At 40.7% G+C, this 11,687-nt stretch overlaps 1 protein-coding gene across 1 annotated transcript in view; it reads left to right on the top strand.

The window, feature by feature from the left end:
- The first annotated feature begins 5,423 nt into the window (after positions 1 to 5,423).
- Positions 5,424 to 11,687, top strand: part of LOC133463269 (leucine zipper putative tumor suppressor 2 homolog) — a 51,522-nt gene continuing 45,258 nt past the window's right edge. The window contains exon 1 of the mRNA XM_061744713.1: positions 5,424 to 5,706. The gene's annotated coding sequence lies outside the window, so the exon portion shown is untranslated. The remainder of the gene's footprint in view (positions 5,707 to 11,687) is intronic.

Raw genomic sequence — 11,687 nt, 5'->3', positions numbered from 1 at the left:
CCTGAGGGGAAGAAGCATGTGTGAGTCATATGATACAGGCTTTTTGGTATTCACACGGACAACCGTAGACAGAGCAAAGCGGATTGGGAACAATGCCTAGCAGTGCAGCATTTCTGCTGAAGCATGACTGCGAGGAATCTGTCTCGTCTTGTTTTATGGAGCTTTAACACCAAAATGTGTAAGAGGATGTGCAAGAACCGTTGCTTGTCAGAGCCCCCCCTGTCAGAGCCCCATGTCTGTCCTCAGTGTACCAGGCTGCCTGTGTGTGTGTGTGTGTGTGTGTGTGTGTGTGTGTGTGTGTGTGTGTGTGTGTGTGTGTGTGTGTGTGTGTGTGTGTGTGTGTGTGTGTGTGTGTGTGTGTGTGTGTGTGTGTGTGTGTGTGTGTTGTACTAACACACCATGCGGCTTCTGTAGCATACAAGGAGAAGCAAACACAGTAGGAGGCAGGAAAACAATGTTTGACTCCAGCAAAGTGCTTTTATTGCATCATGGTGGTGTGCTGCCTGCACAGTTTAAACAATGTGAGATTTGTGTTTGATCATAAGACTGAAAGTATGTTTTCTGACATGGGAAAGTAAGTATGTATTTTCCGTTAACCACTTAGACTCAGTGGGCTCTGAGGAGCAAAACTTTAAACAAAGTTTGTCTTGGGATTCAGGTGAACAACTGAACCACTGAACTCTGGTGGTGGTGACGTCTTCTGCAGAGCAAAATAAGTAACAAATAAAACTTCATGGCATTCCCATGGTTGCTGAAATATTTCAGTTTTGACAGATGTGATCCCCTAACTTTGCTGAAAGTTTATAACAGAGAATAAAGATGTTTTATGTTTTATGGGTTCTGATTTTGCTACGTTTTTTTTTTATTGTTTAGACAAGGTTTTGTTCTGTCGTTGTATTTCACACTTTTTTTTAACCCTCAGTTCCATATTAAGTAATGTTAATCTCTTTTCTAGGTGACTTCATTTAAGTTTTATTTTTGCTTTGCATGTTCTTTTATTTTGAAGAACTTCTTCTTTTGTGCATTCAGTTCAGATTTGCGACTGTCTGTGTTTCACAACTGTGTCATCTGACCACCCCGCCTGCATCACATTATTCCTGACCTCTCTCAGCATTTACAGTCCGGGCTTTCTTTGATCAATCCCTATCCTTGTTGCTCTGGCCAGTTTGGTCAGCAGCCTGTGTGCTCCAGTTTTACTTTGCACTGTGTCCGTTCCCTGTTTGCATAATCCTCATTTCAACTGCTTTTCCATTCTGAGGATGAGCTCCACCTTTGGCTTTGTATTTAGTCTAGTCTAGTCTAGGAAACAATCTAGTCTAGTATAGTTTTATTTATTCCTTCTCCTCTTGCCCCCCATTTGTGAGTCTTTATCCGTGTCCTCCACTCAGCACCATGTCTAAAAGACGAGTAGGACTCGCCTCAGTGATTATGAAGTAAACAGCCTTGTCTCACACGACCCTCGCTGACTGCTGAGGATGAAGACTTGTTTTTTTGTTGTTTTTTTTTTTAAATAGAAAATACATCTGGATAAACAGAGAGCTGTACTCATTGAAACAGTAAACATTTTCTTTGAATATGGTGTAAGAAGACAAATATCCATATTTTTGTTACATGAAGCCAAATATATCTTCAACTTCAATTGAAATAGATAACAATATACAAAACTCTTCATCCATCCTTGTCAAATGAAATGGACATAAATGGAAACCCGACAGTGATAGGGAGAGGCTATAACACATTTTGCACATTTCATTTCAGCTGGAAATCATATTAGCGTTGCAGCCTGCTGAAGCCTAAATTTCCAATGAACCATGTAGATGACTTAAAGGAGAAAAGGGATTGAGACGAGACAGGCTGTGGCTGTGAATGGGTGGGGTAGAAGCTGAAATTGGCAGTGAAGGAAAGGATCACACTTAAATACAGGATGTTGGGAGAATGGGGGATAAGGAGGAAGAAAATGAGCACAGGGGGTCCGAAGGAAAAGATGAGTGGGAAGAAACCATGAGGAGGGCCGGGCAGCAGAAAGGTGAGGTTTATGGACTTGGCCTTGGTGCAAGAAATAAATTGGTTAGTTGTGTGTAGAGGAGAAAAGGTCAGCTGGAGTTCAGCGATGACAGGACTCCTGAACATACCTGTCCTGAGGCGGGAGAACCAAACAAAAGAGACAAGGTGATGCTCTGGAGGCAGCGCTGTAATCAGAAATTATGGAAATAAGATTCTACAACAGCCAACAGATGTTTTTTTGCTCACTTATTTAATTTTAGCAGGTTTACTTTCACCATAAAAGTGTAGATGGCTAGGATTCCTATTAAGATATAGTCCTGCATTGCAGACGTTTTCACATTAATAAGCTCTTTAATGTCTCACACAATCATAAAGTATTGCTTGAAAGGAGCAAAATAAATCCCCGGGAATCTGATAAAACCCTTTCCTTGAACCACGACTGCTTCAGGGCCCTTTTGTAATTGTATAATTGAAACAGCAGCAGATAGATTGCATTAAGTGAAGGTTCAAAATGAGCAACAGGTCATGGTTGGTAAAATTACCAAACAATGACATTGTGGTTCCAACAACACAAGGTGCCAATATGCTGTTGATTAAAGAAATGTAATCATTATCAACTAAACTATTCAACATGTGAAGTTTGTTTTAATTTAAAAATTGCAGGCTACTTCACCCTGTGTGAGTTCCCATTTAGTTGTAATGATTCAACAATCTAATATGTAACTAGTTATATACACTACCAACCTATTTAGATAAACAAAAACATAATGATAAAAAGAAAATACTAAAAAAAAGACACAAGATGAAGATCATCACAGGTCAGCCCGTCCCTGCTGCAGTCTGTCTGAGCTGCTCACCTTGACTGGCACAGATTAAGAAAATCAATCCATGCTCTCGTCTAGCAAATTTGATCTTTCAGGCGCTCCTGCAGATCCTCTTTCACAGATGAATCAGGCAGGTGGCGGGGTATTGTGGAGGGCAGATGGGACCCTGTATTGTGTTTCCAGGGTGTGTAGCAGGAAGGCAGTGCACAGGAGTTCAAAGAAGGAGCTGGCCAGCTGGCTGGCACGTTCACACGTTACACGGCTTGAAGTTTTGAATGCTACTCTTTGGTTAAGTTTAAAATCTGTCCTTACTTTTCAAAATGATGTACTTTGATTGAGTTCTGAGCCTTTGGACTGGGGTGCCGAAAGGGGGGGTAAAGGACACGGGTTCAAGCGGCCCATGATTTAGGGGGGCCACTAATAATGATGAAATGATAATACAGAAAAAACAATGACACCTATCATTAACTAACATATAGTCACAAATGTTTTATTTTCAATGTCATGGTAACAATAACTTTATTTGTTTTGGAAACATCAATGCCTGCATCTTTCATTTCTAGTTTAACTGTGGGTTCTGCTTAGTGTGGTCCAGTGATGGATTGGTGACCTGTCCACGTTGTACCCTGCCTTTAACCTGGAAACGGCTCATTTCTTTTCAGATTTGATGCTTTTACGTGACAATGATTACATTTTAATGTTTTTTTTTTTAAATGATGTCCAAATAGTCAAAGGTCAAGTCTAGAAAACAATAAACAATAAAACTGTTGTAAATCCAGCTGAAATCATTTAGAAAAATAAAGGTGTATCACTTGTAAATGGCATTGAGCCCTGTGATAGACTGGCGACCTGTCCAGGGTGTAACCCCTGCCTCTCACCTGTAATGAGCTGGGATAGGCTCCAGCAGACCCCCGTGACCCTGCAAAGGATAAAGCGGGTATAGATAATGGATGGATGGATGGATGGATGGACATATACCTACAATTAAGCTTACATGTTATGTCCAAATTAGGGTATTTTACAGCTCTGAAAGTCCTATGAAGCTCTAAAAGATAAAACAAAAAAAGAAAAGTCTTGTGATGTGTATTAATGTATTTCACGCTGTTGAGTTTACAGAGTTTACAGATGGATGTTCACAGTCCTGACCCATTTAAAGAGCAAAAATGACAATTATGAGGTGTTAGGGTCATTATACACTCCACTTTGTTAAACACTATAACAATGGTGATATTGCTTTAAAAACTGCCCTTATAATGTATAAAGCATGGAATAATCCAAGTGATGTTCTCAGAGAGGAAGGCTTAAGGAGGGAATTAAATTTGAAAACTCCAAGTGCCCGGACAACTTTAGAATCCTTCTGTATTTCAGTATGCGGAGTAAAACTATGGAACAGTATCAATGTGGAGATAAAACAATGCTCAAGTGTGACTACATTCAAGAAAATATATAAAGAATCCCTTTTTATGAGGTATAAGGATGATGAACTGTATTAACAATCTATATGGTCAGTATAGTATGTAGTAGTATGTATGTGTGTACTATATGGTCGGTATAGTATGTAGCAGTATGTATGTGTATGTGTGTACCGTTACGGAGGTATGCAGGTATGTGAGGATGTAAGTATATTGTATTTGTACAGTATATGTGTATGCGTAAATGTATGAATGCATGTGTATATGTGTGCATATTATGTACATGTGTACTGTATGTATGTGTGTACGTACTTAGGTATGTATATATATATATATATATATATATATATATATATATATATATATATATATATATATGTATATATATATATATATATATATATATATGTTATTGTTGTCAGGGTTTGACACTTCCCCCTAGTTTTTGAGTTTCAGTTCTGTCCCTCCTGTTTCCCATCTGCCCTGATTGTCTGCATTTGTGTCTCGTTACCCCCTTGTGTATATCTGGTCTTGCCTTTCCCTTGCTCCTTGTCGGTCCGCAGATGGGAAACAGGAGGGACAGAACTGAAACTCAAAAACTGGGGGAAGTGTCAAAACCTGACAATTGTGTATGCAATACATATATGCACAGAAGGATGAGTGATATTATAATGATAATATAGAATATATTTATTTACATAAGAATTAATACTGGAAGTACAGCAATAGCAAAATATTTACATTAATGTTAAAATACAATATTTTCCCTTTTTATTAAAGTTATTCCACATTGGGATAAGATTTTGTAAAAGTCAAGTGCTGACGATGATAATATAAATAAGGGTTAGAATTACATAAGTCTACGACTTCCTCCTAATCCTTTTGAACATGTTTTGGTTGCCTGTGAGGCTTGTTGATTTGCTTTTGTTTTTTTATTTATAAATATTTGTTTTTACTTGTATATATATATTTTTTTTTTTTTTTTTTTTTTTTAACCATGTTCAAATAAAGGATTCAAATTCAGATTCAGATTCAGATTCAAAACACTATGTCACAAACACGTGATTGTGGCATGGTCCGCAAAAGCGGCCGTCGCAGCCCCCCCTCGCAGAGCCCCTGCCCTTCCTTTCTCGGTGTTAGAGCTCTGTAGGACCAGGAGCCGCTCAGACCCCGCAGCAGCAGCAGCAGACCGGGCTGTGCCGGTGATGCTACCCAACGCCCCCGCGCTGAGCAGCAGATACACAGAGCAGAGGCTGAGCGAGGAGCGGACCGGGCTGGGGACCAGGAGCCCCACATAAGCTGCACAGAAGTGCAGAAAGAGGAGGAGGAGGAGCGGCTGTGACGTGTTGCTGCTCGAAGAAAAAAGTTGTATTTGTTCGGGAAAGACGGTCGGATACAAACATCACATTAAACGCTGGAGGAAATGCTGCTGTACGGCCGGGGCTGGGAGAACATCTTCACTTTAGGTGAGTAAGTCTTTCTCGCTCCCGTTTTCCTTCATTATCTGTCTTTTTGCAAAAAATTATAATAGTTTTTTTGTTTTTTGTTTTTCATGCCTGAGGAGCTGGATTGGTAGCCTGGGGGTTGTCAGATAAAGTTATGTCTCCGGCAGCTGACAAAGTGCGCACGCCTGCGGGACTGTTTATTGATAGTTTGATTTGGTTGAGTTGTCAAACTTGTCGACCGTAAACTGCTTGCTGATCCAGGGGGGACTGGGTTCCTTTTTAACAAGCACTTTCTTCACTTTTGGCCTGAATTTACTCGTTTTATCCCAGCAACTGTTTGAGCCGTGCATGTGCGTGCTTTTGAGAGGGAACGAGAAACCAGAGAACAAGTATTAAGGCTGATTTATGGTTCCGCGTTACACCAACGCAGAGCCTACGGCGTGGGGGACGCGGCGACACGCACCGTACTTTGCGAGTCGCCGCGTAACCTACGGCGTAGGCACTGCGTCGATTTAACGCAGAACCATAAATCAGGCTTTACCATCATCCAGTTGTTTCAGTCAATGTACACAGACACCCAGGGGCGAAAATCCCGTTTCATATAAACAGTAAAATTTTAGAGAATAAATCCAGGGGGGGATAAGGAATAAAAGTTTTAGCCTTCCTTTAATACAGCATTTTGACATTTTCAACTCTATCTCGCAAACAGGCAGAATACCTTTCTTAGAGCAATACAAAACAATGGTATTAGGTGGAAGGTGGCAATAATACAGCACATCTGACATAATACACTGCAAAAACCCAAAATCTTAACAAGAATGTCTTATTTCTAGTTAAAATGTCTCATTTTTAGTTAAAAAAAATCTCATTACACTTAAAACAAGACTCATCACTGGAAAAAACAACAATTTTCACCTGTTTCAAGTAGATTTTCACTTAAAATAAGTAGAAACATCTGCCAGTGGAACAAGATTGTTTTGCTTATAAGATAAATCTCTAAACAAGTTATTTTTCTGGTGATGACTCTTGTTTTAAGTGTAATAAGATTTTACTGTTTATTATTATTTTCGATTTCGGTTTCGGCCACAAATTTTCATTTTGGTGCATCACTACTAAATACTACTGCATTGTTCCAAAATTATTAATTCTGTCTCAAATTATTCTAGGGGGGGACAGCTTTACTAATGGGGGGGACTTGTCCCCCCTGTCCCCCCCGGGATTTTCGCCCCTGCACACACCCACACGCACTAACACACACATATACATATACACACGTACACATAAAGACGTATGCTTTTCTTGTCATGCCAGCTCGTTCTCTTGATAACTGCAGCTGTTTTTATTCTTTCTAAATGCAGAAGCAGATGCAGGGAATATGATGGAAAGGGAAGGTCGGACAATGAGAGAGAGAGAGGGGGAGAGAGAGAGAGAGAGACCTCAGAGTTATTTGTTTTATGCTTTCAAGGCCCACCGAAAATTTATGGATTGGTTTTGAGTTGAATTGGAAACAGCCAGGGTCTGATTGGACCATAAATAATTCCCACAGGAGAAGATATAAACGCTGAAGGAGCAGCATGCCGGAGATTCTCCCCATCCCTCTCTCTCATCGGTGGTGAACTCCCTCCCCGCGTCTGATTGATGGGCTGGATTTCACGCCGAAACAGCTGTGAGCTGGACGCCAAACATTAGCTCCACCACCTGCATGCACGTATGCTGCAGTCTTACATGATCACTACACTCGTGCGTCATCTTCTCCTATAATAATCTCAAGGCAGGACGTTACAAAACAATAGAACTTCTCAAGAATGCCTCGTAATTGTGTAACGAGCATGATGTCCTCACTCATTTTTATGGATTATGGAAATAGAGTCCCTGACCCAACTTACACAATTATTTCTACTTTTCTACTTTGCTATAGGGGGTAAAAAGCACGAAGGTAGAGTTAGGTAGGGTTATAGGGTGGATGTCAAGGTTAAGTGAGAGCAAGACTTCAGTTATGGTCAAAGAGCTTCAGACTGTGTTAAATCCTGAAACAGTTGTTACTTTACACATGTCGACAAATTACTTGGCACAATCATGAAGTTGATGGACATTTGACTAAACTTAGGTGCTGATATTTCCGAAGCACTTCCTGTTGAAATCTTTACAGCAGCGTTTTGGTTTAATTTGCCCATCAGATAACCTCAGTTGGTAATGAAATGCATTCGCACTCACGGGTGTATCTGTGCACTCAAATGCCCTCTTGCATAACCAGTAGAGGAAAATCCGTATGAAAGAGCTGACATTATAACCAACATTAAATTGAGGAGTCTGACACGCACCTGTGGTGCTCATATAACTGAAAAGTTTCTCCAGCCATTCAGGACTGAGACGAGAGCATGACAGCGCCCTTACGACCTTATACTGCTCTTATTAAACATTCCTGTAGTCTTGCTTTAGAAGCGTTTCCTTTCTCTTTCAAATGCTCCGTTTTCCTGTGCAAAGTGAGCAAAGGAAGTCGTGCGCTTTGTCTTCCCTGCGACCCGTTGGTGTTTTGGATCACGTGCCAGATCAAGCAGCTGTTTGATGTAACGCTAATGTTCGGACAGTCATGAGTTGTGGTTTGAAGATTCAGATTCCCCTCAGCTCTGGACGGCGGGTGTGTCATTGAAACTTGTGCCAGTTTCTCGCTGTCAGGACATTAAAACGGAACAAGAGCGAGAACACAGCAGGGAAAGAGACAAGCCGCCAGTCAGACTCACACATACGCAAACACAAAGACTGCCCTTGTGTGTGAGACTGTAATTAGTCACTGCCAGGGTTTGCAGTGACCTTCCTTCTTCTGCATTCAGAGGTGTACAGTACAGCCACATCTCTAACGGCTTTGCTTCTACATTGTGTTCACACAGTGCTCTGAGTCTCAGGTATTTTGCACCATATCCATATTTTGCACCCTTGCTGTTTTGGAAATAAAGCGTTGTGAAGCGCTGTGTTGCTCTTGGTCCTGAGCCATGCAGATCAGAGCGGGCCCATGAGAAGCGCCCGCAGAGTCAGCACTGAAATGAGTTCTCAGGTGTTGTTTTAAATCAGGCATTCAAATATGCTTAACTTGTAAATGCTTTTCATGCACTTGCATTCCAGAGATTTTACTGCAGCCAGACAGCAGACGAAGCAACGCGGACTGTTCCCGCCGTGGAAAGCAAAACGTTGTGTGCTGTTGATAATTTTCAATGATAAATCCTCTTTTTGTGTGTGTCATGCAGCTGGCTCTCAGAGTTTCAGTGCTGTACTCACGTTGTCCACGCTATGAGAAGATGGACAGACTGTTCTGTTGAAGCAGATCTGCAGAGATTAATTGCTTTTTTTTTATCAACATTATGTTACTGAAAACTAGACAGGGCTTCAGAAGTTTATGCTGTGTTCTAGGCTTAAGTCGCCTGAAGAACTTGTCACTTGTGAAGTGAGTCTTATTACTTTCAAAGTCTGGTTTTCAGTAATGAACTTTAGCCACAGAAAATCTAAGTCATCATTTCATCTCCTGGTAGATATTTAAGGGCATTTGGGTTTTTTCTATAGGTAGCACATTAAATTTGATTTCTTCAACTTTATGAAGTTATGAAATGTCATTACTGGTGTGTAAAACTCCCGTTAATATGAGGCACTGGAACTTAAAATCATGTAGTATTAACAAATGATGCTCCTCTGTGAACTTCATTCTTGCTTCTATGTTCCTCTGGAGCCAATGCAGAAATGAACTCAGCCTTTGAAGACTTAAATCAGAGTTCTTTTGCATTTTTTTAAAACCCTGTTGTTTGCAAAGAAGACCAGGTGAACTATTTCTTTGTGTCAGAATATTCATGATTTGACCAACATTTGTCAAGTCATGAATTTTTCCAGACAGCATATCCATCAAGCTACAGAAGGTCAGCTCAGATATGCAGGAGGGTTAAACAGATACTACAGTGATTTAAGTATTCTACTCCTTTGAAGCTGTGCCACCTCTTTAAAGCTACGTAATGTCCAAAGTCAAAGCAGCAGAGATTGACATATACTGTCTAGAGGCTTACCCGTGCTATCTGAGTCAGCATATCTTGCAATTTTCATCATCTGCCCCAATCTGAGATGATCCGTGCAGACACACCTGCACGATGTGCATGTGCAGCCCAAACATGTGTCATGTGTCATATATATATATACTGAGCCTGCACCAGAAAAAACAAGAGACATCCAGTTTTAGGAGAGACCGTGTGCTCCTTTGCTTTGTGTAGCTTTTGTCTTTCTATGTTCAGTACGATGGACACTGATGTTCAGAAGACAGACGCTCCCATCCTTACCTGTGGATGTGTCATCATATCTTTAATCCTTACCTGTGGATGTGTCATCATATCTTTAATACAATTCCTGGGTCAACTGTCAATTTTTTTTAGCTTAAGAAGACAAAATAATAAATAAGTATGAACATTTATGTTATTATTCCCTTTTGGACTCCCTCGAACTGTGGTGTCTCCAAACTTCTGAAGTGTTTAACTTTTCTGTTATTCTGGTTTGCCATCCAAAATTGTAATAAAATATCCATACACGTGCTACAATACTACTTGAACTGCACTGCTTCCCAGACAGATTAAGTTTAAATCCCAGCTAAGGCTTTGGTGTGTGGATTTTGCCATAACATCAATATAGATAAATATTTGTTGCTATTTGTTGTGAAGAGATTTCAGTCTTTATTACATTGTGTTGGTTTGTGGATACATAGATTATATTCTAGATCAAATTACAATCTTTTCCCAAACCTTACCAAACGGTTTCAGATAGCAAACCAAAAGGAACAGCAGCTGTCTGACACGGTCGTGAGTGGGATCATGACTTCCCAAGTGAAGCATAAGTGTATTTAGAGAGTCACACTAATATCTTCTGGTTAAATGTCTTGCAGCGTCTGTTTTTGTAACCTTTCCCAAATTCATACTTGTTTCCTTCCAGATAAGGCAAACACATGTTGCCAAAGTGTCTAGTTATCTGTGGTTTCCATCAACCTTAAATGGCAATATTTTACTGAACTGAATGGATTTATTTTCTCTTGCAGTCTGTTATTACCTCCTACAGACACCCAAAAGTAACAAGAAACTGCCTCTTGCACCAGCACGCTGCTCTTATCCATCTCTTATCATGGCCTTGCAGGACGTCTTTAAGCATGATATGAGGTTCAGAATGTGTTTGCTGTTTTCTGTTGTTGTTTTTGTGCAAGTAGATTGCAAGTCACATAAATTATGTTGTAATCGGATATTTTAGACGTCAGGTGGAGATGGGCTTTAAAAGCCCTCGCAGTCTGTAAGAAGAGACAGAATCAATTTCAGAGTGAAGTAAGTCTTGTTTTAATGGACATTAGAGGGCAGCGCTTTGGCACACGTCGCATAAAGATCAGGAGTGCCGAGGTCTGCCAAGCGCTCCAAACATCCATTAGTGGCCCAATCAAGTTATGTTTGCTCAACACTTGTGTATTTGATTAAAGCACCCGAGAGTGACTGTTGAGAAATTTTTCTTTAAAAAAAAAAAGGGGGGGGTGGAAATGTAGATGCCAACCTTAATTGCATTGGCTCTCCTGTTTGGAAAGTATGAGAGCCATCATAAGACTGAGTTTTCAGCTCTCCCTGAACCCAGAGAGAGCTGGAAACTCAGTGTTTCTCTTTTTCTCTGCCTCTTTCCGAAGAGCAGGAAAAATGGGCCTCGTATGTCACAAAGTGCCACTTCACTTCTGTCGGGAGGTTGATGTATGACAACCAAAGTGGCCGGTGCTGAAACAGCAGACCACACGCGGATACAATCAAGATTGATGGATGGCCCGAGCATCACGTCCAGAGCTGAGGCTCGTTGCCCGGTGGCAGACGAGCGTTTTGGGAAGCAATGACCTGCTGCAGCAGCTAAGTGTTTCTAATTAGCTGCAATTTGTCTCTGAGACAACTCATTCACGGGTCTTTGAATGGTTTTTATTTATTTATTTGTAACTTCACTTCAGAAACATAGAGTAG

The sequence above is a fragment of the Cololabis saira genome, chromosome 17 (genome assembly GCF_033807715.1).
Source record: "Cololabis saira isolate AMF1-May2022 chromosome 17, fColSai1.1, whole genome shotgun sequence".
Classification (NCBI taxonomy): domain Eukaryota; kingdom Metazoa; phylum Chordata; class Actinopteri; order Beloniformes; family Belonidae; genus Cololabis; species Cololabis saira.
The sequence above is the reverse complement of the archived record's forward strand: the minus strand, read 5'-3'. Positions and strand labels throughout refer to the sequence as shown.